Source organism: Anas platyrhynchos, chromosome 1, assembly GCF_047663525.1.
Source record: "Anas platyrhynchos isolate ZD024472 breed Pekin duck chromosome 1, IASCAAS_PekinDuck_T2T, whole genome shotgun sequence".
Classification (NCBI taxonomy): domain Eukaryota; kingdom Metazoa; phylum Chordata; class Aves; order Anseriformes; family Anatidae; genus Anas; species Anas platyrhynchos.
Window position 1 is genome coordinate 129,177,365 of NC_092587.1, and position 22,949 is coordinate 129,200,313.

The 22,949-nt window shown below is 37.2% G+C and overlaps 1 long non-coding RNA gene across 1 annotated transcript; it reads right to left on the bottom strand.

Moving 5' to 3' along the window:
* Positions 1–9,976: 9,976 nt before the first annotated feature.
* On the bottom strand, positions 9,977–12,119 carry LOC110351891 (uncharacterized). Its single transcript, XR_002399919.4, has 2 exons — positions 11,912–12,119; positions 9,977–10,587 (listed from the first exon to the last, which is right to left on the bottom strand). It is a non-coding gene; the product is annotated as an uncharacterized lncRNA (long non-coding RNA).
* Positions 12,120–22,949: the final 10,830 nt, after the last annotated feature.

Consider the following 22,949-nt stretch of genomic DNA (forward strand, 5'->3'; position numbering starts at 1 on the left):
TGAGTCAACAAAGACATTCTTTTCAAATTTTTTTCCTCTCCTTATCTGGGTAGAGACCCAGTAATGGTGCTATATATTGTTACCTTTGGTTAAGATAAATCGAGAAATTGGAAAGCAACAATCTCTATCGGCTGCAGGAAAAAACTATGTCTCTTTAACCGACACTGCCACCTGCTTAAAAGTATGGGGAATCTCAGGAATGCATGCAGAGTTCCCATTGCAGGAATCACTGAATACAGCAGGTATCTTTCAGATGGTGCTGTTTGCATGGATCTTGTGATATGACATGCTTTTAAAGACCTATAAATGTCCATTGCCTTTTTTTTTCTGTTGTTGGAAAAAGTAGCTAAACATTTTTAAAGTTTTTTTAACTGGAGAAAACCTACTTGAAAGTCTGCTTTCCAAGATTTAGCCGCTAGCAACCATTTTCTACTCTTCACAGTTATTTGAAATGCTAAATAACTGTATCCCGAAGCCAAATATATATATATATGTAAATATATAAATATATATATATAATATAAAAATATATATAAATATAAATAAATACATATATAAATATATATATATATGTATATATATATGTATATATATATATATATATATATATATATATATCAGGAAGTGCTTCAAAATAACCTGCCCTTAATTGGGGTAGGGGTTGTAAAAACATGATGAGATGTAGTAATAAGAACCTGGGGTACCTGCTCCATCATTCCTGACACCTCCCAGTGCTTAGAGGCTTCAGTGACGTGTTAATCAACATGGTAGTTGCATGGAAGTATCAAACAAAATTTAATACATGCTTGAAAACAGGGATTTACTAACTTAAGGAACAACCTGTTCAGCCTGGAAAGGAGGAGGCTCAGAGGAATCTCATCAATGTCTATAAGACCAAAAGGGAGGGTGCAGTGAAGACAGAGCCAGGCTCTTCTCAGTGGTGCCCAGTGCCAGGACAAGAGTCACTGGGCACAAACTGGAGCACAGGAGGCTCCCTCTGAGCACCAGGCAACACTTCTGTGCTGTGCAGGTGATGGAGCGCTGGCACAGGCTGCCCAGAGAGCTGTGGGGTCTCTTCCTTGTCCAAAAGCCACCTGAAGATGGGCCTGGGCAGTCTGTTCTGGGTGTCCCTGCTCGGGCAGGGCTTGGAGCAGGTGAACTCTAGAGGTCCCTGCCAGCATCAGCCTTGTCCTGATTCTGCCTCTAAAGAGTCTCTAAAGCGTTTCTAAAGTCTCTGTGTTGCCATTCATCCACAATTAAATAGTATCTATAAAATGCACAGCCAATTGTGAGGAATAAGCTACAGCTGTACAGGTTGGGGGAAATAACTGCCTAGATGTCCACAGCACTTTCCCAGGTCCCCTTCCTCCTCAAGAGCCAGAGCCATCAAAATGCAGCAGTTTCTATATAAGCTGTGTATGTCCTGTTGCACAGTTGTGATTCTTTCCAGTGTCACTCATCTGTTATCTCTCACAACACATTTATGACAGCAAAAGTGTGGCAAATGAATGGGAGTCAAGGACTCCCATGCAGGATTGGGGAGCCAGGGAGGGTGAGCGTGTAGTAACATGGCACAGGAATGTGAAGAAAGATGAGAGGAAAGTGCTGTTCTTCCAGCGAAGATGCTAAATAATGCATCCTTACAGTTCCCCAGGAATATACTAAAGATTAATAAGGGTACTAAATATGATATATTATGTTGAGTATGAACTAATTCAGTCACCTCTCTATTCTACCTGAGTTTCTTAAGCACTAACTGCTGAGCGGAAAATAGGACAGAATCACCCTTTTTCCATGTAAATGGTTTTATAACAGTTAATTGGTGGCACATGATTTATATTTGTTTGTATTGTGTGTGCATTTTTGGAAACCTAAGAAACAGAAGAAATAAGATCATACCACTTTCTCAAATTATGATAAATAAGTTATCCAGGAGCATGCTTCTGAAGGAACAAAATCCATCACTTCAAATATGCAATTAGTGTCCATAAGAAGAGAAAATTCAATATAACTTTCAAAATGGCATGTCAGATTATTATAATTGCTGGATGTTTGTTAACAAGACCTAGTGTATTTCAATATACTGCCAAACATAAATTAATAAAGAGTACATCCTATGTAAAAGGTGCAATTATAGTGGAGGGAAAAAAAAAATAATATAAATAAATAAATAAATAAAGGTAATCTAACATGTCTGACAAATGACAAACCACGGAGAAGAAAACAACTGCCCTGTTTTTCAAACTTTACTGTAACAAATTATGTAAAAGACCAAAAAAGGTAAGCAAATCCTGTTTCTCTTTAAGAATTGTATTAGTAAAAAGTCTCTATCAAACAATGATAATAATGCCCTGGTTTATATTAGGACAATGTAATAACTGTTTGTTCAGCTATTCAATATAAAGTAAAATTATGTATTTCAAGCATTTTTTTAAATCTGACATTAACAGCTCTAACACACCACTTGTCAATACAGCTCCATTTTGCATATATTCAAAATATTTTTACATCCTTCTTTCTCTTTTTTTTTTTTTTATTAATTGCCTGAGTCTCGTTAAACTTTTTAAAAGATAGAAAGTCCTTATTGTTCTCTATTATGTATTTTTCCTTTTAAATAATAAGCATAGATGGAAAGAGGTTATAGTAATTTTATTTTACATACAATTAAATATAATAAATATATTATTTGTACTGACTTCACTTCCTATATGTGAATTTTGCCTTCTGAAAGTTTGAGCATATACAGAATACAGAATATATAGACATATTGATCTACTAATTTGATACCCTTCCATGGTCAGCCACTTAGTGGAAGAAGGAAAGGTGGAGGATGTAATTTTTCTGGATTTTAGCAAGAGTCCTGGAACAAGTGGCCAACTTTGGGACGAACACATTCATGCGTCACTAGGAGAAGAACTGGCTGAATGGCAGAGCTCAAGCAGTTGTAGTGAAGGGGGCTACATCTGGCTAATGACCAGTTGCCAGCAGTGTCCCCCCAGGTTCACTCTGGGCCAGTTCTGTTCAAGATTTTTATCAGTGATCTGGATACAGGAGTTGAATGCATCCTTTGTAAATTTACTGACAATTCTGTGTTGGGAGGTGCTATTGACTGTCTGAAGGGACAAGAGGCCCTGCAGAAGAATCGAGATATATTGGACTTTTGGGCCATTAGCAGTAGCTTGAAATTCAACAAGAACATATTTAGCTCTGGTGCAGTGTCACCTTGAATATTATGAGCAGTGCTGGGCTCTACAATTTTAAAATTATTTTAAGATACTTGAAAGAATCCATAGGGGGTCAAAAAGCAGCTAAAAGGGCTGGAAGCCACGTCCTGTGAGGAGAGGCTGAAGACGCTTGGATGTGCCTATAGTTTTGGAGTTTTGCCAAGAGGCAACATCACTGCTCTCTGCAGCATCTTGAGGAGTGGAAGTGGTGAGGGAGGCGCTCATCTTTTCTTGGAACAGAATATGTGGGAATGGCTCAAAGCTGCATCAAGGGAGGTTCAGACGACATTAGGAAAAGCCTCTTTTCTGAGAGGGTAGTTAGACACTGGAACAAGTGAGGTGCCTGATGCCCCATACCCATTCAAGAGGTATTTGAATATGTTTAAACTTTGAGTCAGGCCCAAAGCAGTCTGACAGTTGATCTTTGTAGGTATCTTCTGACTAGAACCATTCTGTCCTGCCCTGCCCTGCCCTGCTCTATCCTATCCTATCCTATCCTATCCTATCCTATCCTATCCTATCCTATCCTATCCTATCCTATCCTATCCTATCCTACCCTATCCTATCCTATCCCATCCCATCCCATCCCATCTTTACAATACCAGTTCCTAGTGTGATTTTTACTTTTTTAAAACACAATAAAGATAGAAAAAATAGAACGCCCCAAATCTCATTTGAAAATGTGTTCTCTATTCAAGGTGTGACAGTTTCACAGTGTCATTAGGTATTTAGTTCAGTTTTAACAGTCAGATCAAGTGGGTTCAACCCTTGTTTTTTCTGGCATTGCCATCAAATCAGTGCTTTTTCCAAGAGCTTTCTATGCTACAAGGCCTGTTTAAGTGACTGATAACACTTTGCTTCTGGTGTGGTACCAGTGAAGCCATTACAGTATACAGGAGCATTTCATACCAATAAAATGAAAACATCTGGTATTTAGAGTAGGATAACATAGAAAATAAGGACAAATATGAATATAGTTATATACACATGAACCAGTCCAAATCTCCTTATCTGGGGGAGCACTAGGAGGAGGGAAGGTTAACAAGAGGTACTAATTCAGTCCTTGACCTTCTTTTGTGGTTCATACTGGAAGGCACAGGCAGATATCCAATAGGAAAAAAAAATTCTACTCAGAAACATCACAATATTGATCTTATCCTGCATTTCATATTGCCTCCTGGAAATATAGATATGACTCTGAATCACTGATAGCTCTTAGGTGTCATTTATAACTTAAATTATGGATGCATTACATATCACAGGCTTCAAGAAAGTATTCAAAGAGAACCCTTCCACCAAAGGCAGCCTCTACTAATTACCAAAAATCACTCTTAAACTGATTTTAAAATTGTTTTTAAAAATCTTTCTTGTGAATCCAGAATTTCCTTACTTGGAAATACTTGCTGGGTTATTGGAAGGGACTCCAGTAGCCAGAAGCAGTTTGAGACCTGTTCCAGCAGTGAATTTCTCCCTCTCTGCACTGTGCTGCTTTAGTTTATGCTTTAGTTTGTGACAGCCAGAAGGCAGAGAAAGTGGCACGAATTAACAGGGTGCTATCCATTGCCTGTTTTGTTGTTGTTGTTTTTATAGAGTCCAGGAAAAGTATAAACAGCAAATTACATTGTTTACTTCTGCACACTTACATCCAAAGTATTGTTAAGTGTGTTTGTGAGGTAATTTTTTGTTCCTCTCTATGTGTCCAGGCTTTGCATTACCTTCCCTCAGACACTATTGCTATGTGAAAACATTTTACAATTCTTCCCATGTATTCTTGTTTTAATCTCAATGGAACGTAAACATCCTTAATTAAAATTTCTACAAAATAAGTCACATGCAAACTGAGGTTGCTATGCGAGGCCACTAAAATGAATGATCAATGGTGTGAATTAAATTATTTTTACATTTGCTGTGTATGAACCCATACTTGAGAAATTTATTGTAAATACATTCTCCTGTCCACTTCCTTTGTCTACTTCATTAGTACAAGAGGGACGTAGAACTTCTAAAGAGGGTCCAGCACAGAGCCATGAGGATGATTAAGGGATTGGAGCATCTGTGCTACAAGGAAAGACTGAGCAAGCTGGGCCTGTTTAGCCTAGAAAGGAGATTGAGAGGGAACAGATCAACCTCTACAAATACCTGAGGGAACAATGTGAAGTGGATGGGGCCAAACTCTACTCAGTGGTGTCCAGCAATAGGACAAGGGGTCATGGGTATAAATTGAACCACAGGAGCTTTCATTGCCATATGAGGAAGAACTTCTTTACTGTGATCTGGATAGACTTTACTTAGAATTTACTGTGAACTGGATAGGCTGGACCGATGGGCTGAGGCCAACTGTATGAAGTTCAACAAGGCCAAGTGCCTGCACCTGGGGCACAACAACCCCAAGCAGAGCTACAGGCTGGGAGATGAGTGGTTGGAGAGCTGCCAGGCAGAGAAGGACCTGGGAGTGATGGTTGATAGTCAGCTAAATATGAGCCAGCAGTGTGCTCAGGTGGCCAAGAAGGCCAACAGCATCCTGGCTTGTATCAGAAACAGTGTGGCCAGCAGGCCTAGGGAAGTGATTGTCCCCCTGTACTCGGCTCTGGTAAAGCCGCACCTCGAGTACTGTGTTCAGTTTTGGGCCCCTCACTACAAGAAGGACATCGAGGTGCTCAAGTGAGCCCAGTGAAGGGCAACCAAGCTGGTGAGGGGTCTGGAGAACAAGTCTTACAAGAAGCAGCTGAGGGAGCTGGGCTTGTTCAGCCTGGAGAAAAGGAGGCTCAAGGGTGACCTTATCGCTCTCTACAGGTACCTTAAAGGAGGCTGTAGTGAGGTGGGGGTTGGCCTGTTCTCCCACGTGCCTGGTGACAGGACGAGGGGGAATGGGCTTAAGTTGCGCCAGGGGAGTTTTAGGTTAGATGTTAGGAAGAACTTCTTTACCAAAAAGGTTGTGAGGCATTGGAATGGGCTGCCCAGGGAAGTGGTTGAGTCACCCTCCCTGGAGGTCTTTAAAAGACGTTTAGATGTAGAGCTTAGGGATATGGTTTAGTGGAGGACTGTTAGTGTTAGGTCAGAGGTTGGACTCGATGATCTTGAGGTCTCTTCCAACCTAGAGAGAGAAATAGAAATAGAGGGTGACAGAGCACTGAACAGGCTTCCCAGAGAGGCTGTGGAGTCACCTTTTTTGGAGATATTCAAGACCTGCCTGGATGCATCCTGTGTAACATGTTCTGGGTGATCCTGCTTGAGCAGGGGGAGTCTCTGGAGGTCCCTCCCAATATCAGCCATTCTGTGTTTCTGTGATTTATCTGACCTAACTGCAACTATGAGAGACAAGTTTTTGTAGGACCATTCATTTCTTTAGAATTTGGTGGCCAAGCTGATGAATATTCATCCATCTCTACTATTTCTTTTTTTTTTTTTTAAGTCCTGACAGAAACAGTGACAAGAAAGTACTATACAAAAGACTTGTCTCACAGATGCCTGGTAAGATGACTAACAAAGAGTTCTGTTATATCATGCTATTAAGATAATTTATCTAGTGAAGCAAGTGCGTCAAATATATATATACATGAAAATTCTGTCACAGTTCTTGAATTCATTTGCAGTAATTATTTTGTTCCAGATGTTATATATTAGTCTGATGAAAAAATATCTTACTTTTACTGTAGAATAGAGATTTCAAGACACAGCACAATTGTATAGTAACGATGACTAATGCTGTACATCATAATCAATTTAATCATGTCTTCCCTTAATGCTTGTAAGCTGAATTTGTGTCTGTTCTGATGGTATTATTTTGTAAATTTTGATCTTTGATATTTAATCAAGTATGCATTCTTCCTGGCTTGCAACAAAACAATTTTTTACCCCATTTAATGCTTATCGAGCTTATTCAAAATAACATTTTAAAATAGACTTTACAATATGGCATCTGATCTAGGCATAAGGATGCTAAGATCCAGAGCATTGTAATCATACATGCAGAATGAAGAAAGCTGTAAAGCTTAATTTATTTATAAATGGATTACAAGAATTTCTTTAACATGATCTTTTAATTTTATATGCCTGCTGAAAGGCATGATGAGATCAATCATAGTACAAAATATGAATGATTTAGGTAATTATGTCCTGCATGTGCTGGATCTATCTTACCAGGATTACCCATCCCCTAGCAAATCCAAAATGCAGACACATGGTTATTTTCAGTACTATTAAAGAATGTAAAAAATAAAATAAAAAAGTAACAGGTGATATTTGTCACAGGTGATATTTGGACACCTACCTATGGCATTTTCAATACAATGTTCTTAAGTGATGAAAAGTGCTGTGACTAAAGCATGATGTATGCAATAGGGTAGTAACATCACAAAAGAGATAATGCTATATGCTCTGAGAAGTCCATTTTGTCATTTTCCACACTACAAAAGTGGCTCTTACTTCATTTTTTTCTCTAGCTTTTACTAAAGAGAAGTATCAAGAGCAAATGTATGAATGTGTGGGTGCATAAATATCTTTCCCCTATCTTCTCCATAGTTCTAGTTACTGGGAAGGAAAGTGGTTCTTCTACCTCCTCTTACTACCTCTTCAGTTTCAAACCAGCACAATGTAGAGAGGAAGGGGGCTCATTTTCTGCATCCCAATGACTCTTAGCTCTGCAGCCTCCTGGTAGCAGACAGAATGCAAGTATTCCTGCTACAAGCAGCCTGTGTAACTTCAAAAGCAAAGACCCTAGAAGATGCGTTGACAACAGACACAGGCTACATGTTATTGGTATGCGCATTCATAATTAGTTTTCTTTATGAGTAAAGGCAATCTGCAAGGTACCTTCTAAGTCATTAGCAACATTAGAGCTATGATTGTTTCTTAATTTTAAAGCATATCTTTCCTTATGACAGAAATATATCCTGTTGTGGGATCAGGTGCCTTGACCTATAGGAATCAAAATGCTGCTGAGTTCTGCCTTAGTCACATTTGATTAAGACCAATCCATCTGTAAGGCTGTTTGAGATCTAAAGATGAACAGTGTTCCAGAAACTGTGATTTATTTATAAATTTCTTGAGTAACATCAGCATGCTATGTGATTTTATATAAAAGACTTTCTTGAATTCTTCCTAGCATACAACTAATAATACATAGTACTAGAAAATCACATAAACTAGTAATTTAAACTTGTTGGGAAAAAAAATATTATTCAAGTGGTATACAATCATATAATTAAAGGATGTAACACAATGCATTATTCATCAGAGAGTAAAATGAAGATTGCCCATACATTTCCTGACTGGAATGCTTAACCATGTGGGATTGTATACTCCCACCTTAGTTTTTGTATGAAAAAATTTATTAATTCAGTGTTTAAATTATTAAAATATAAACTACTCTGCTCACACCTGATGCTATTCACTGGTAAAAACCAGTGCTGAGTGATAGAGAGACAGTAAAAGGAAAATCTATCACAAAACACATCTTTTATAAACTCTTTTCTCTTTGGAAAGTAACTAAGCAATAAATGTATATTAAACATTTTATCTATATTATTGCCACTGCTGCAACAGGATTTTGACTAATGCTTATTAACTCGCTTTATTGATCCATAGGCTATGGAGCAGTGGTAATAAGATTTTATGAAGAGTTACCAGTTTAAAATTTCTGTTACCTCTCAATGAATATGCATAATTATTATTGACACCAATATGAGGTACATACTGAGAGGAGGAGAAACGCTCCTACAGAGAATTTGGATCAGTTCATATCTATCTTTCAATTGTTTACACTCTAGGGAACAAGCAAAGGTCAATCTCCCAGGCTTTTATCCTTTCCTGCCAAAGTATGAGCCAACTTAAAGTCAAATGGAGTTTCATTGAAGCTTTCAGACAGTTTAAGTATTCGGCTTGTTAACCAGGTTTGTAAACAAAAACAAACAAAACCACCACCAACAACAAGAAAGTGTTTTTCAAGTACATTCCATAAAGCCTGCTTATGCCAAGGCCTCAGTCATCTCCACAGTCATATTTTATAGTCAGGTAATTACTGACTCTTCTAAAATCATCTAGGTGGTTGTGTATCCTAACAACATCCCAGAATCTACATATTTTCAAAAATATATATATTTTGACAATCTTAGAGCGTTCACTTCAACAATTATTATAAAAAATCTGAACACACACACCAGAATAAATAAATTAATAAATAAAAATAAAACCCTTCCTGACAACAGAATCTTAAAAAATTAACAAGACTGTCTTGCAGCTGTTGCTATGTATATTAAAAATGACAAGAACAGTACTGTTTTTAAGAAGGTTGTAAACTACCCACAAGTTGATGTTGTGGTGTTGTGGAATTAACCCTGATATTAGGCAAAAGACTGACATTAATACAGAAGGACAGCCTGCAAGTCTATTTAAACAAATAGAGATCCAAGAGTAACCAGCACCCAGAGCATAGCTACTGACTGTTAGTGATGCAGTCAGACATGTATACATTTATTTTTTAGAAAAAAAAAATGTATATATATATATATATAAGGAATATATTTTAAATTTTCTATTTACTCTTTTTTTTTTTTTAATTTAAATTATTTTCCCTGATCTGCATCATTGATTTCTATGAACCTTCATATAGAATTCACATTAATATCAACAGGAATTGTGACTATTTGATTTACCTCCTACTGCAATCAAAACAAGTCTGTTTTCTGACTTCAATTAGAATTCATGTTCATTGGGAAAAGGTGAATAAATATGCAGAGAAATGAAAGAAAGTGTTCAGACATTTGCTTCTTTTTATTTTTTTTTTCTGAAAACTTTTTAGAAATGAAACAGTGATATTTCTCTGAATATAAATGCTAGTCTTTTCCACTTAGCAGAGATCAATCTTTTTGTCTTGCATTTTCTTTAGAGCACAGCTTTCCTTCATTTAATTTCCTCTCTTGTGACAGAACATTATTCACAATGTCACCAATCCTTCACAACAAATTCACAGTGCAGCCTAGTCTTTTTCACATTATTTATTCACTTTCATTTTTTAACATATATCCTCAAAGTATATTCCCACTTTGTCACACCCTAAACACTAGTTCAGCCACACAAAAACCATTACTCTCTACAAGAATTTGCAGTTTTCTTAATCGGAAAGATAACCCAATTCTTTGGCCATGAAGAGTCTAGAGTCTTGCATGATCATGAACTTCATCTTCTCCAGAGCAGTGATCATGGCACCAAGCCTGCCGGAGTTCAAGAAACATTTGGCCAACATTCTCAGACACGTGGTCTGATTTTTTGAGGTAGTCCTTTGGGCAACCAGGAGCTGGAATTGGTGATCTTTGTGGGTCCCCTCCAACTCAGGTATTCTATGATTCTAGAGCTTCATGGCCCACTAAAAAGAGTGTTAATACACATATTAAAATGAAATTTAATATATTAATTATTATTATAATTATTTAATAATTATAATGTATTAAAAAGAAAAGTATTCCATTAGTGAAATACTGAGTTGCTGAGTCATCTCAACAAATGGCAGATACCTGTAATGAGATTCTCATTTTCCCAGTGCAGACCTACAAGATGCTTTTTAGATGATTACCCATAAAGACAAGTCTAGACTTATCCTACAAGAAAAAAATAGCCTAAAATGAAGATGGTGTTCAGGCTAGAAAGGAGCATTCCTATTTGGGTAGTATCATAGCTTTATTTTTATGCAGAATGCCATGTGGACATGGGTAAATTGGAAAATATATTCTTAAATCTGTGCAGAAATGTAAAAGCAAATGTAGATGTTCACATAGGCACTTAAATTAGAATTGAGTCTGACCAGTAAAGATCTGTTAGTATTATTCAGGTAATGTCGTTGCTAAGTCTGAGGCACAAAAATTGACTGAGGAGCAGTGTTTCTGGGTTATTCATCTCCAGCAGAAAACTTGTTTCAGGACAGTTGCCTGGGAATACTGAGAAATCCAAACCTGCTGTGTCTCTGCTGCCTGAGATTCAATGAGGTCACTGAGTCACTGTGACACCACAGCACTGACTCTGAGCTTTGAAAGTTCAGCTAAATTTAAAAACAAACTAACAAACAAAAACAAACCAACAAAAAGCCATTTCCCAACTGACCATTTCTTCCCAAAGAAAAAATCAAACCCTTATGAAATGAGCAGTATTTCCATTTTCATATCACATTTCTTTTCAGCTACAAGAAAAGAAATCTGGTCTGAAAGGGAAATAGCTGTTATTTCTTCTCCTCTTTCATGTACTTCTATCTTCAGACCTTCGGAATCCTTAATACATAAGGAGGTAGAGGATATCACTGGGAATACTTATTACAGCAGTGCAGCTAAGCAGCTAGCAAGTAACACATCCATCAGCGTTGTTCTTCAACATGAAGAAGAGAAGGAGCTGAGGAAGCTCTCATCCTCAAATGGTCAGGTTCAGAAGGTTCTCAGATATCACTCAGTATATTAAAGTCATCAATGCTGGACGGAGAACATGACTGACTCCCATAATTATTATGGATTTTCACTATTGATCAGCATTTTGAGAATCTCTTTTCTTTGCAAAGTTAAATACAGTCTGATATCACATATGTGGGAAACAAAACCAAGCATAAAAAGAATAATACTTTTTCTATCATTCCAGATATTCAAAAACAATAAGAATAAAGGCATTTACATCATATATTTGTATCACATAAAGTTTTCTTATGTCACCTGAAATTTATATAATATTGTAGCCATTTTCACCAGAAGCAGCACAGTGTCACACCACAGTGTGACAGCCTCGATGTCTTTGCTGACTGCATTGCTAATGCTGTTGTGCTTTAGTCCCAGCAGGCAGCTTGACCCCACACACCCACTCACTCACTCTTCCCAGGTGGAGTGGGGGAGAGAATCAGAGAGGTAAAAGTGCAAAAACTCATTGGTTGAGATAAGGACAGTTTACTAGGTAAAGCAACAGCTGTGCATGCAAGCAAAGAAAAACAAGGAATTAATTCACTGCTTCCCATCAGGGGGCATCAGTTCAGGCACTTCCAGGACAGCAGGGCTTGTTCTGCATAACAGTTTCTTGGGAAGACAAATGCCACCACTCCAAATGTTCCCCCCTTCCTTCTTCATCCACCAAGTCATCCACATCTTATGGATGACTATGAAGGACACCAAATTGCAAAGTCAGGAGTTTCCTTTCATAAACTAATGCTAACTATGCCTGATAAAAGACCCATTCATTAAATGCCTTTCAACAGCACCTAGCATAATCTTCTCCATAGTGTTTTTAGGGACAGGTTAGACTAACCTAAGCCTTCCTGGGTCTTGTTTTCTGCCCTTCTTGTTGATCATGAACTATGGTCACCTGACTCAGTCAGTCAACTACCTGACTCAGTCACCCTGACTAACAATAAAATTCAAGTCTAAGTTTCCATGGAAATGATACAAACGAGATGAAAAATTATATATAACAAGTGGATTCCAGATTCGTTGAATCTTCTGTAGAGTTATAAAAATAAAATGATATTTCAAAGCTTAATCAAAATTTTATTCATACTGTTTTTTACACAACCTGACATTTACTGCAAATATATTGGAGGTATTTGCCAGTTTTACCTTGTTCAGTTCCACATCATTTAATAAAATGTCTCTGAGAACTGGAGAGGGGGAATTTAACACCACCTTCAGAACAGGAGGTAGCAAGTTTCCTCGTGAACCACTGGAGCTAATTAAAGAGGTTTTAGATGGCCAATTATTAAGGAGAACATTATTTTTCCTAACTGATAACACCTCATTTCCATTCTTAAAGATTAGCCCTCATTAATGTGAAACAAAGCAGCAAGAAAGCTGCTGAAATTTCATGTGTAGTCTGTCTACTTCCAGCTAGACATCTCAGTGACACTTGCAGCTCTTTAAGAAAGGGGAAGGCTGTATAATCACCAATAATACAACTCGTCAAGAACTGTTCCATCCATCAAATTAATTTTTTTGGCTCCTCACATTATCTGTAGAACAGTGAAGTGAACCTCAGGTCCCTCATACCTACTTTGCATTGGGATGTAAAAGGAAATGTAGAGGAAATAGGGGAAAAAGTGAACTATAAGCATCTGACTTCACATAAGAATGACAAATTGGTCAGTTCTGTAGCCGCATACTGTATGTGATGGAAGATATTAGTGGAATTTCCATGCTTGGCACAACGGAAAATTTTAATCCAATGGATAAAAAAAGTAAATTAAAAAAATAAATAAATGGCAGAGTTTATGTGTTAAAGCTTTTTGTTTCTCAAATAACACCATTCACTTTTCAAATTTAGATATATCACATTTATTTATTTATTTATTTTTTACGTCTGACTGTATGAAAGAATGAGACAGCCAACAAAGAGGCAAAAAGAAAAAAAAAAAAAAAAAGAGAGAAAAAAATGTGTGCAACAGATTTGGGGTCAAACAGCTTGAAATGATCTGGAGTTATTTCTGTGTACAAAGAAAATAAACTTCAATAACCTAAACCAAACTAAAGCTATAACACCAGTTTCTTATTTGGTTTTAAGTACTGGAAGTTATCCTATCTAGTTTGTTAGTACAGGTATTGGGAAATGTTAACATTGTGACACATTTATTCAGACTAAGATTTTATTTTGCCTTTTATACCCTCAGAAGACAGCACAAGTTTTGTAATCTAAATCTGTTTGTATGAATGACTCCATAACTATAATCCACAACTCACTGGTGTCTGTGAAATGGTGAAAAAGAAAAAAAAATAAAAAAATAAAAAGTGTTTACAGTTAAAAGTTTGAGACCAAGAATGCTCAGTGGTCCATGAAGAGTTGTGAGAGTTGGCCGTAATCAATGACTCTACAGATGGAGCCTTTGATTTTGCTTCGTGTTCAGTAGGATGTACACAACATCTGCACCCAGGCCATTTGATGGTTTTCCCATTCTCCTTCCTGCAACTTCTGTCATTTGTGCACCTTAATAACAGCAAGTACCTAAACATAATTTTGCATGGAATGTTTCACGTAGCTTTATGACCATTTTCTGTCCTTCAGTTCCTTAATCAAACAGTAGCTCTGCACCTTTCAGACCAGAATTCATTAGATATGCCTAATTCTGACATAGATTTCTTGCAGGCTGGCCTCACAATTCCCCTTGGTGTCAGTTTTACTCAAAAAGGAAACCATCCAATGACTGCTAATGGATTTGAAAGCCAATATTTTACTGTTTTTAACACAGTTTGAGGTAGAAAGAGCTAAAAAGGTTTCTATGAGGCATCATTATTTTAACTAATCTGAAGTGATCCATCCTGTGTATACTATTCTTGAGGCATTCCTAGAAGCATTCATTTAAGTGATAGAGTGTTCTTAGTAGAGAAAACATTTCAAGCTTTCTTCATTATTTCCAGATGTCCCTTAGAATATGGCTGTTAACAATTGTATTTGGTTCCAGAGAACACAGAATAAAAATTACAACATAAAAAAGTACTGTAGCTAATAAGGAAATCCAACCAGGTACAGGAACCGTGCATTTTCCTTTGAATCCCTTGCACCTAGTAGGAAGTTTAATATAGCCTGCTGTTCTTTCTGATAACAGATGACAAAACAACATTCGGCATTTGCAACAATTAACTGAAAATACATGCTAAGGTATTATTATTTGGCTGTAAGTCTATTGCTTCCCCTTCAGACAAGCTCATATATTTTGCTAAGACAGAGAGGCATATATGAAAGCACATGTTCACATTTTTCTTTGAAATACAACCCTTCTGAGTACCACAGAGTTCCAGCCAATGGCCTCCTATAATTTCTGTTTGCTGCTGCTGAGAGCCATTTCTCACCAAAAGACATAATAATAGCAGTGTGCTAATCAAAATATGTTTGAGAACTTTCAGAATGAGGATAACACTTTAGAAGGCTTACAGCTGAAGTTGAGCCACTGATATTATGCTGTTTTTAAAATGGTAAAATTATATTGTGAGCTACAAAGAGGAGCATCATTGCTAAAAAAGCTGAAATGATCTTCCATTCTGCTCAGCACTGGAATGGGCTCAGCTGAGAGGCTGGGTCCAGGTTGGGACTTTGTTTTCCTGAGGACTTCTGACTATTGCAGGAAGGTTCAAAGGAAATAACCAGGGCAATCCCCCCATATCAGTACAGAGTGGGGAATGAATGGGTGGAGAGCAGCCACGTGAAGAAGGGATTGGGGATATTGGTGGATGAAAAATTGGACATGAGCCAGCAATGTGCACTTGTAGCTCAGAAAGCCAATTGTATCCTGAGCTGAACCAAAAGAAGGATGGCAAGCAGGTTGAGGGAGGTAATTCTCCCCTTCTCCTCTGCCTTTGTGAGACCCCACCCGGAGCACTGTGTTCAGCTCTGGGGACCCAAGCACAAAAGGGACATGAATCTGTTGGAGTGAGCCCAGAGGAAGGCCATAAGCATTATCATTTCCTATGAGGACAAGCTGAGGGAGTTGGAATTGTTCAGCCTGGAGAAGAGAAGGCTCTAGAGAGACCCTACAGCGGCCTTCCAGTACCTAAGGGGGGCCTGCAGGAAAGTTAGGGAGGGACTCTCTGTCAGGGAGTATAGTGACAGGGCAAGGGGTAACAGTTTTAAACTAAAAGAGGGTATATTTAAATAATATAAGGAAGAAATTCTTCACTCAGAGAGTGGTGAGGCACTGGCACAAGTTGCCCAGAGAAGCTGTGGATGCCTCATCTCTGGAGGTTTTCAAGGCCAGATTGGATGTGTCTTTGGGCAACCTGGGCTAGTGAAAGATCTTCCTGCCTATGGTAGGGGGTTTGAACTAGATGATCTTTGGGTCAGTCTGTTTGGATCAACCAAATCATTCAATAATTCTGTGATACTGTGATTCTGTGAAGAATGATCAAAGGTCTAGACGTCCTGCAGACTGAAGAAATGTATGTTCCTTAGTCTAGGGAAAAGGAGCCCAAGGTGATGTGCAGCTGTCTTCAACTAGAGAAAAGGTAGTTGAAAAAAGAAATACTAATAAACTCTTCTTTATCCAGCCTAGGGTAGGGAAAAATATAATGGGCTTAAATTACATCAAAGAAGATTCAACTTTAAGAAAAACTTCCTAGTAGTATGTATATTTGTATGCCGGAACAGATTTGCTGACATTTCTCAAGTGTCTTAGGACACTAATAATTTGCTATTTCTTAAAGAGGGAAGCATATGTCATGCTCTGTATTTTCTTTTCTATAATCAATACAATACCTCCTCCTGTTTTCATCCTGAATTCCTAATAGATCAAAACTTACTGCCCCTCACGCTGAAAGGACAGACGTCTTTCACAATCCTTACACATGGCTATGTAAGTGCATTTTCAGATTTGTGTGTCTGGAGAAACAGCAATGGAGACTACTCCACATGCAAGTAAAAAACTTAACAGAGAGCTATCAAGAGGCTAGTATGAATCACACAACCTGTAGAACCAGTGTTTGAAATCAGTGGAGTTGTGGGTAATTGTTTTTCTGAATAAATCTTGCAATGTTTGCATCTTTAAACCAGAAGGTTTTAAGATCACAATCCCAGGGAGCACCTTCAGTGACCAGTGAATTGTTTTTCCCAGAAGCATTACAGCTTTCTAGTAACAAGTTTATAGATGCATTTCATCTCTCCTCTGTCTCATGCAGCCTCATTCCCAGTAAATATTTATAAGCAATTTCTTTTACAGAACAGCTGACATTCTGGGGAATTCCTAGTTTCCGGATAGTTTGCTTGATTAATAGGAATGGCTGAGGAGAAATCTATGTTGCCAAGTTTCAAACAGTGCTCAGACCTGCAAACATCAGACAAAAAGCACTCCAGGAACACTCTCTGAGTTTCCCCTGTTCAAAGTATTAAATGTGAATACAGCCAATAGAGATAACACAGGTTTTGTTTTAGCTGCATAACTTTCCACCCAAAATGAAAAAACTGTGACTAATAATTTCACCGATCTATAAGTTTAATTAAATTGTAGTTTGTAATTCAAGAGCACAATAATATGCAGAGCTGCCATGCATGATTTCCTTAGTCTTCCAGTTCCTTTGTAAAATCTATGCAATGTAAACAGTAGGAATACGGTGGAAAGTAAGTGTTCAGCTATGGGGATTTTCAACTTTGTAATGAGAGCATGAAGTGTATGAGAATTATTTCTAGATGGATAACATCTTTGTGTGTTAAAGATTACTTGGGCTAGAAACTGAAGCTTTTCATCTCACCTAAAGAAGCATAATGGCTTAGATTTAGGTATAGGTAAGATAAGTGTCAGGTAAGAATGATAAAGGTGAAAACTTTCTCCTTGGTCTGTGGGAGAGGGATCATATTTCCTGCCCTTTGTGTCTTTGATGATATTCTTAATGCATATAGATTTGTATAAACTGATATTGCTCCCTTTGCCTTATAAAAATAATAACACACTTAGTTATTCATGAATATTTAGTTTCCTAATTTGATGTGTATTCGAGTAGGTCTTCAAAGTAGTCTACCATTAATATTGTACCTTTTGCAGAATTATGACTTAGTCCAAAAGAGACGGAATCAATTTGAATGTACTTATTTTTAATTTGCAGAATACTGAATTTATGAAGAACAGTCTTGGTATTTTTAAGGAACTGGAGATGTGCCAACACTAGTGCTACTAAGAATTTTTTTCCTAATTACTATGTTGAACATGGTTAATTTCATACCAGTCATGAGATTTTACAATAGGTTGTAATATACAGTGAACCTACACTTCCACATTATATCAAAATCAGAAGTGATAATTGCATTGTATCATCCTACAATAATGGTCCAATTAACCTATCATACCCTGTTATAGTAGATCCCATTTTGACTCAGTACTTATGTCTAGTTAAAAAAAAAAAAAAAAAAGTGTTCACTCTATGCATTAAAGAAGCAGATAGTTCCCCACGTCCTGTGCCAAAGAGAGCATTAAGCCCTAAATGAAATCACAATTTTTCTCCTACAGTCTGGATTGTACAAGTTATATCTGGGATATTCTGGAAAAAAAATAAGTGAAGGTCTCTCTGGGATGACAATTAAATAATTAAACAGAGAAGTCTTACCAGCATCCTTAATTATATTAGTCTAAGGTTCATACTGAAGGAAATGTGTTGATTTTCTATAGCTTCTACAAATACCATCTTGATTTTCAGTCCCCGTTCCTCCCACGGACACTTGACTTTCATTTCTTGTCATTTTCCTCTTTTCTAGTAATATATTTCCCTGTGTTTTTTGTTTGTTTGTGGTGTTTTTGATTTTGTTTTTGTTTTGAACTGCATGTACATTTTAACTGAACTTACAGTAGCATGATGTTCTCACAATCTGCCAGAAGTCCTCAGCAAATCATGAGTAATGAGGTTACAGTGATGGTGCCCTTTGATAGTGCTCCCACATTCTAGGGCTGCACCTAAACAAGTGTTTCTTGAACATCTCACTGACATGAAGCTATCTTGACTTTTCACTTAGAAACCTGGTTGTACAGCCATATTAGACCTTATGTAGGTAAAGAGAGGAGGAAGGATTTTGTAATGACTAGTGCATTGGATAAGCATAAAATTATAAAAGTAGAGAAATTTGGTTTGAAAGGAAAAGCATTTAAATTTATACAACCATTTCACAGTGAAGAGGTCAAGACAGAAAAACATCTGTACAGTGTGGCACAAACATAGTGGGGATAAGGATACTAAGGTATCGGTATCCTTTCTGTGATCTCCTCTCCTCAGATCAATTCAAGGTTAAACTTAAAGCTATCTTACTTGACACACCCAGGGAAGAAGTTGGAGAAGAAGCTCTTGCTCTGCCTGGAGACAACCACACTAGGTGGCATCTACGCTTGCAACTATTATAACTGCTATATTCATTACTCAGGCTTGTCTCCGTGAGTGGCATAGGTTCAAGGAAAGGCTTCTTAAAGCACTTCTTTTTCCCACAGGGAGCTGCAGGAAGGAATTCGTCCTTCTGTGGATGGGAGTCTGTGAATGTTTTCCACAGAAACCAGCTTTTTAATTGATATAAATGTGGATCTTCTGGAGTTATTTGAGGGTGAATTTTCTTTTTCTGTCTCAAAACTTAGTGAAACTGTAGAAAGTGGAACTATAGAAAGGACAAAGAAATAATTGCCATAAAATGGCTGAGGAATCATTAGGGAAAGATGAGGAGTTCTACAGAGGCCAAATAATGGAAAATGGAAGATGAATACACTGGAAGCATTTTGGGGAAGAGTTAACAGAAAATGGAGAAATAATTAAAAATTGAGGATACTTCCAAAGGTAAATAACACTGCTTTCCAAAATGATAAAATTTATGCTTTACAGATGCATACTGACATGAAATGTGGAAAAATGTTTTCTATAAAATAGAGATGATAAACTTGTTTGTCTTATTACTGTCACCAAACAATATCTGAACTCATGTTTGCAGACTATAATTGGCAGATTTCCACTTATGCCATTTTTTTGTTTCCTTCACATTTCTGTTCCTGGTATCAGTAAAAAAGAAGTGTTAATTAACCTTAGAAGCAAAGCAATGCAAGACCATGTTCTGAATTCAAAACATCTTCTGACAGGAGACTGTAATCTGCAGTAAATTGTAAGTAATGCTGGCCTGTCAATTAAACAGGACAAGATAGGGAAAAAGGGCAGAAGATCTTCACATTGTTTTCTTGAACTGAAAAGATCAACAACTTGGTCAGTCAGAAATAATTGTCTGCATCACTGCTTGCAATTACTTTTAATGTGACTGTGGTAGTATCTGCTCGCTGTGCAGTACTTGTGAGCCAGGGAGATGAAACAATGTTCATGTTTTTGAAGGATGTGACTCAAGGAGAGATGTTTCTCTGCAAAACTGGAGGTGTATTTCAGAAAGAAATGCACAGAATAATGACATTCTCTAAGTTGTCTGAAAACAAGTACAACAAACTTCTGAAACAGGACAAAATTATTCGGAGTAGCACTAAGCTTGGATAACAAGAATAATGCTGTGTGGGGCCTGGCTGAATAAAATTAACTTAATTGAAGATATTTCTGTATAATTGCTTTCTCTTTGTTGTTGTTGTTTGTTTTGGGTTTGGTGATTATATTCTTTAAACAGCTACCAGTCAAACTTTTCCAAACTCAAGGAAAGGAGGCTCTGTGCAAAAGAAACATTGTGGTTGCATGGAGGGAGTAGCTCACAGCTCTTGTTTCTTCAAAGCCTTCTGGAAGTAAGAAAGAACACCAAAACCAGGCCCCCAAAGTGGCTGCTGCCAGAGGGTCCTTACAAGGAGGAACCCAGAAAGAAAATACAGGATACAATGAAGAGCATATATAGAGGAAGAAAAAGTCCAAAGTAGAAGTAGTCTTTTTCCAAATTTTCAGTTCCAGCGGAAAATTTTGATAGGGTAGATACAAAGGTCAGCCTTGATAGGGTGGATGAAAAATAACAAAGTCCTACATTGTTTTCTCCCTGCATGTTTCTTACCTGCACATTTCTTACCTGCAGTTTACTTAGTAGAAATATATGTATATATATATATATGTATATATATGTATATATATATACATATATATATATATATATACAGGAAAACAGATTTTTCTTGATTCCTTTTCAGTTTTATTTTTTTATTTGTTTGTTTATATCTCATTAGATCTTTATGTGTTTTTCATAAGCAGTCGATATCTGTTTGTTAGTCACCTGCTCCCAGAAAGTTCATACAAATCAGAAAATGAAAAAATAATATTTCTAGTAATATGGTTTCAGAATTCAAATGATATTTTCAATATGTGAGATCAAGGAAGACTGAGGTATGTGGAGTTTTTTTTGGTTATTGTTGTTTAATTGCTTGTTTGTAGTAAATAAACATTTAAGTTTGTTAATTTATAAAATCAAATACACAATAATTAAAATTGAACAACAAGCTAGAAAAGATTATAAACACCACAGGCCTCCTTAGTTTTTTAATTATGAAAGTTTCACACATAGAGGAAAAAAATTATTAAAAAAAAATCGTACTTAAGAAGGTACAATTACAGATGGCATGTTAGCCATTTCATGAATAAATAAATAAATAAATAAATAAATTTCAATGGATTTATAAGTTTTATTTTTTGTGGTAATTTCTTATTATTTCTTAGGTCTCACTGAATGATCTATTGCTTGTTGTCCAAACCATGTCATGATTTCAATAAAGAAAACATCTCTTTGTGCCACTAACAGAAAGAATTTCAGTTCTGCAGGTGAAATTTATTAGTGTGAGCTCTATATAGACATGTTACACATGTTACACTCCCAGAAAAAAAAAAAAAAAAGTCAATTTACAGACCACTGTCCTTTGTTGTCTCATGGGTTTTCTCCACTTACCCTCAGAATCAATCTCTTCTACTTTCTACTCCTCTCTAAGGAGTAGTTTTTTGTTCTTGTGGGAAGGATGCCCAGTTTAAGCACAGTCTATGCAACATCCTATCAGTGAATTTGAGATTTCTACTGAGGAAAAAAAAAAAAAATCCGAGACCCCTTGTACGGATTAACTACCACCAAAAACAAACTCAGCTTTTCATTATCAAGGCCTTTCATCTGGGTTCATATTAAAAGAGAAAAGAATGAAGAGAGGTAAGAAAATAAATGTTTTGCTATAAATTAGCTACAAATAAATGCCTTTTGGCATTCACATGACTACCCCAATATCTTACCTGTCAGTAACAATTTGCTCACACGATTTGCAAGAGCAAGGAAGCATGAAATGACTTGTCCCTAGCATTATAGCAATGTCAAGAGAGTTCCCAGCTTGTGCTAGATCTATCATTTGTATTTCTAATTTAAGCAGCTGAATTCCAACAGCATCAACTCTTCCCCTGAACTATTTTACAATTGCCTGCAAACACTTGTATCTTGTTTGTTTTTCTCAATCTTAAAACAAAGGTGGACAATCAGCTTAATATGGTTTTCAAGTTTCAAGTACTGCTCTGTCTCTCCAGTCACCAGAATGCCATCCAAACAATACCATGCAACATCTGTTCTACAGTGATTTGTAAAAAATAAAAATAAAAAAATACACTACTACACTCCTGCATCCCAAGGCAACAAGTTACACTGGAGTAATCTTTTTAATAACTGATGGTAAGGCAGGGTGACCGGCCAGCACCACCTTCTGGTAAGCTGCCACAGAGCTCGGTGAGCCCCTGCCCTCCGCGACACACTGGATGAAGGAGGCATCGATCCATGTCTGAGAAAAGTTTAATTGCTATTTTATAATCCTCATAAACTGGTACACCACCATCTGTTTCCACTACAGTGCACATACAACAGGGGAGATTATTCCTTTGTTTTCAACATCCCTGCGCTGTTGTTTCACAGAGACTCTTGGAAGCATTTGGGATGGCTTTTGTACAGAGATGTGGAACTGCTCTGCCTTTGGACTGGATTTTTGGACTCAGCACTGTTAACAGAGCCCGCTCCCTAACATGAGAGTGAAATTTTACTTAATGAGCAGTTGCCTGCTGTCTAATGCCTAACTTCTCTCAGCCTCTGGATTCCCCTTGTGGGAACTCCTTCCCCCTTCCCTCCCATACAGTGCCAAACCTTCATCTACAGCTCTTACATTCATTACATTATTCCAGAACCACTCTCTCCATCAATCACTGATATTTGGCCCTGATTTTCTGCCCGACATGCCACATGTGCTTTTAAATACTTGTTCCTAAGAGGGGCTGTAAAATTGCATCAGACACACATGCACACGCACACACGCACACACACACACACAGTCAACAACTG